At 42.3% G+C, this 4,785-nt stretch overlaps 1 non-coding gene across 1 annotated transcript; it reads left to right on the top strand.

Moving 5' to 3' along the window:
* Positions 1–4,374: 4,374 nt before the first annotated feature.
* On the top strand, positions 4,375–4,481 carry LOC145625792 (small nucleolar RNA R71). Its single transcript, XR_014110695.1, has one exon. It is a non-coding gene; the product is annotated as a small nucleolar RNA R71 (small nucleolar RNA).
* Positions 4,482–4,785: the final 304 nt, after the last annotated feature.

Below are 4,785 nucleotides of genomic sequence, written 5' to 3'. Positions count from 1 at the left end.
AAGAGCTACCACCAAAATAATCTGCATGAAAAATCCCCCCTGCCGGTCACCCGAAAGGAATGTCCTGGTCGTACCCATGGAAGGCAGAATAGTCAGTTTAAATTCCATGGGCAGTGGGATCCCTATAGTATCCCTGGGGTGGAGGCTGAAACCAGTCAGGGTAGATAGCATCGCCGGGAATGTTGCCCCGACGAGCATAATCATCGTACATAGGGTAGAAGCTCTACCCTGGTTCCTCTCAAGGTACCCTAACCTATGGTCAATGGAGCCTACCATCCTCCTAAGGTCAGTGTGGGAATGCTCGATACGTCCTAAAGCCTGACCTATACTCTGAAGGTCCCAAACTAAGTCAGAGTCAAAGTGGGGGACGGAGTGAGACATGCGAGGTGCAGAAAATGCTACCTCGGGCTCAGGCTGGGGTGGTGGAACTGGTGGTGGTACTAGTGGTGCTTGCCCCCTAGCGTTGGCAACTAAAAGGTCGTACATGTAGGATACTTGCCCGGGGGGGAAGGCAGTGAAGTCAAGACTAGTTAGGGAAAAGATGGGCAAAGGTTACTCGGTCCCAGTCCTAATACACTAGTGGGGTGTCTGCTCACTGTCCAGTCGTACCCACCCCAACTCCTCAAAATACCTAGCAGTCATATAGGTGTCTTGTCCACAGTTGGTCAGTTGGTAGGGTCCACTCTTAACAAAACCGGCCTTTTTCACTGCTATCCTAGTGATAAGGCCTCCTATACGAATGGGGGTACAGGACTGGGTGCTGGATATGGCACGTCTACTCAGATGGTGGATGATGTACCTACCCATGTTCAGTTTCCCAAACCCATACACATAGTGTCCTATTACAGCTAGTTCATTGGTTTGGGCGTTATGAGGCTCGTTCCTACCCAGAAAACACAAACCCGCAAATCTTTGCCAGATTTTCGGTATAGGGTGATGGATAGGTTTTGTACTAGCATGTTGGGGGTCGAGGGTAGGCAAAACAGTCAGAGCATGATAAATGTCACCCATTTTGTAATCAGCATGCCATTGGAATGGTAATTCAGAATTTAATTCAAACAATTTACAAAATTCCACATATGTTAAACTAATATTTCTATTGTTCAACCTAAAATATAAATTTGGCCCATTTCTACTATTTACAACTTTCATAGAAGACAAGAATTCACAAGTTAATTCACGGTATGCAGGATAATGCATATCAACGAATTTTCTCATTCCTATGTCATTCAAAAATCGTTTAACAAAATCATACAAACCATAAGTTTCTAAAGTAGGGCGGTGTAACCACCATAAAGGAATTACCTCACGCCAGGCTAGGTGTTCTAGCCGTTCCTTTTGCTCCTGGCTAGCAATACGGATCGTTAGCCAGTAGGGGAGTTGTAAATCCGGGTCATACTCCTCCCTCGAGCTAGAACTCCTTCCGAAAATCGATCGAGCCCTCTTTGAAGCCATAATGTAAAATGGGTATAAAAAATAATTTGAATGGAATTTAAAAAGTTTTATATAAGATTATAGAGGATGAAGAGAGGATTAAGAATATGTAAAAATATTTGGATTTGGGTGAAGAATGAAGAAGGAAACTTAGAGAGAAGGTAGAGAAAATTAGAGTTTTAGAGAAAGAAAGTTATGGAGGAAAAGAGAAATGAAAGAAGAAAGAAGAAGAAAAGGACCGTGGATGCTTGGCCCGGTCGGGCGATCTGAATATTTTTATAAATGAAGTTCTCGCGCCCGGTCGGGCGCCATTTGCCCGATCGGGCGCCATTCGCCCGATCGGGCAATCTTAATACCCAGATTTCTTCTCCTCTCGCGCCCGGTCGGGCACCTTTCGCCCGAAAACTGTTTGTCTCTCGCGCCCGATCGGGCGCCATTCGCTCGTTTGGGCGAGCGAATATGTCTGTATACGTCAAATCTCGCGCCCGGTCGGGCGGCCTTCGCCCGATCAGGCGAAAACACCCGATTTTCTAACCTCGCTCTCGCGCCCAATTGGGCGAGCTTCGCCTGGTCGGGCCCAAGGCTAATTTGACGAATTTTTTTTACTTTCTTCTTTTCTTCAATTTTTGGCTAACTCTTTTCCTTCAAACCTGTACAAAAACTCATAAAACTCATTAAATTCCCTCATCTCTCCTCTCATAAGAAAAAGAAAGAAAAACTAGTGTAAAAAGCATGAAATACAGGTTGCCTCCCGCAAAGCGCTGGTTTATCTAGGTCCTGCACGACCTTGTTACTAAGTACAAAAACTAGGACCCATGGCCTAACGCTTGGTCGAGTGGTTTCTCACCCGGTCGAGCGGTGTTTAGGCCACAACGCGGTTTCCTGACATACCCTGTGGGACGCCAATTCACTTTATCTGGTGGATCCTCCCTGACTTGGATTGGGGGCTATTCGATGCTACGCACTAAAGATGCCTCTTCGATCGAGGGTTGCTTCAAACTGTTACTACATTTAGCACTTGCAACTCGATCTGACTAAACACTCACCGTAGGCTGAATTTCCACAAGTTGCTTGATTGATTCCATCTTTTCATCCTCAAAGCCAAGACCGACAGTGTAGACGGCTCTTTCTATTGCATCAACTTCCTTCTGCCATTTGTCTATCTCATCTGAAAAGGATGCAACACAAGATACCGCCTCCAAGGGATCTTTTACAAAAGCTTGGGGCTTGTTAGAATAACTTTGAACCGCACTAACACTAAAGCACTTCTCCTCTGTCATGGGGCTTTTAGGGGTATTATTAAGATTAAAAATAAGTTTATCGTCCCCTACTGATAGCGTCAATTTGCCACTCCTCACATCTATAATTGCTCCTGCAGTGTTAAGGAATGGTCTACTTAAAATAATTGGAGTTTGCATATCCTCAGCCATATCAAGAACAACAAAGTCAATAGGTATATAAAATTTACCTACTTTAATAGGGACATCCTCTAAAACACGTAAGGGGTATTTGAAAGAACGGTCGGCCATTTGTAGAGTAATATTAGTAGTTTTTAATTTACCCATATTTAACTTGGAACACACAGATAATGGCATAACACTAACGCTAGCACCAAAATCACACAATGCATTATCAATCATTAGATTACCAATATGACAAGGGATAGAAAAACTACCCGGATCTTTTAATTTAGGTGGAGATTTATTTTGAAGTACGGCACTACACTCTGCAGTGAAAGCTACTGTCTCTACCTCACTAATAGACCCTTTTCTTGTCAATATTTCCTTCATAAATTTTGCATATGAAGTAATTTGTGTGATTAATTCAGTGAAGGGAACTGTTACCTTCAAATCTTTTACCATCTCCAGAAACTTACCAAACTGCTTATCCAAATTTGTTTTTAAGTGACGATTAGGGAATGGAAGTTTGATAACTGGCTTTAGAGCATTATTGCTCTTATCTGGAGTGGCCACCTTCTTTAGAGTCGTACCCTGCAATGTAGAATTAGATATATTAGTACTATGCTTTAGCCCTGCAGGGCTATTAGCTACATTGTCAGTTTTAACGGAATCAAGATTAGCATTATTTATAAACAGAGGTTCATCATCTCTGGGCATAGGGGGCCCTTCATAGTTTGAACCACTCCTTAGAGTAATTGCATAGGCTTGATCCGTAGGCCTGGTCGGCTATGCTGGCAGAGTTCCCTGTTGACTGGCTTGTAGAGTAGCGAAAAGTTTTGCAATTTGATTATCTACAATTTTATTGTGTGCTAAGATTGAATCAATTTGGGCATCCCTACTCTCCATGTGCTTCTGCATATTAACCAGCATTGCTCTAATTTCTACGAAATCAGGGTCGGAAGATGAGGAGGATTGTTGTGGTTGGTTCTTCTAGCCAGCATTGGGGTGGTAATATTTCTGTTGTTGTTGTTGTGGCGCCTGTGATTCTTGTGGTGGTGGATTTTGAACATTGGTACCTCGGTAGGAAAGGTACGGATGATTCCGGTACCCAGTATTGTAGGTGTTGGAGTATGGGTTATTCTGCCTATAAGCTTGAAAGTCATTAACTTGCTCCACGGAACTCCTGCAATCTTGCTCCCAATGACCTAAAATTCCACAATTTTCACAGAAAGCCTCATTAGCATTATTATTAATGGCAGAAACATAAGCTACATTAGTAATACTAAGATTATCTAAATTTTGGCATATAGAGGTTAATTGAGATTGCAAAAAGGATACAAAGTCTACACTCTGCTTCCCCTTGTTAGCAAAACCTCTAGGATTCCCATATTGGGAATTATGTATCGCCATATCTTCAATAACTTGACCTGCATCATCAACATTAAGATTCATAAACCTCCCACTAGCTGCAGAATCTAATATTATTCTAGATGAATTTCCAATGCCATTGTAAAAGGCTTGGATTAATTGCCATTGTGCCAAATTATGGTGGGGGCATTCTCTTTGTAGGTCCTTGAACCTCTCCCAAGCCTCATATAAAGTTTCATTAGCTTCTTGGGCAAAATTCTGAATTGCACTTTGTAGTACAGTTGTTCTCTCTGCAGGATAATATTTGTTATAAAAATTCAAAACAAGAGTTTCCAAGTCAGTTATACCAAGTGCAGTTCTATTTAATCCATTAAACCATAATTTGGCTTTTCTAGTTAAAGAGAAAGGAAAGAGAATCTCCCTGATTTGGTCTTGTGTGACCCCAGCTTTCCCGATGGTATTACAGTACTGACAATAGTCTGCAATATGAAGATTTGGGTCTTCACCCTTAGCTCCACTAAATTGCTTCCTTTCTATCATCGTTATAAATTGGGGTTTAATCTCAAACTGTACCCCATCAAGA

Source organism: Chenopodium album, chromosome 3 (genome assembly GCF_948465745.1).
Source record: "Chenopodium album chromosome 3, dcCheAlbu1.1, whole genome shotgun sequence".
NCBI lineage: Eukaryota > Viridiplantae > Streptophyta > Magnoliopsida > Caryophyllales > Amaranthaceae > Chenopodium > Chenopodium album.
Note: the sequence above shows the minus strand (reverse complement) of the source record. Positions and strands in the feature narration are given on the sequence as shown.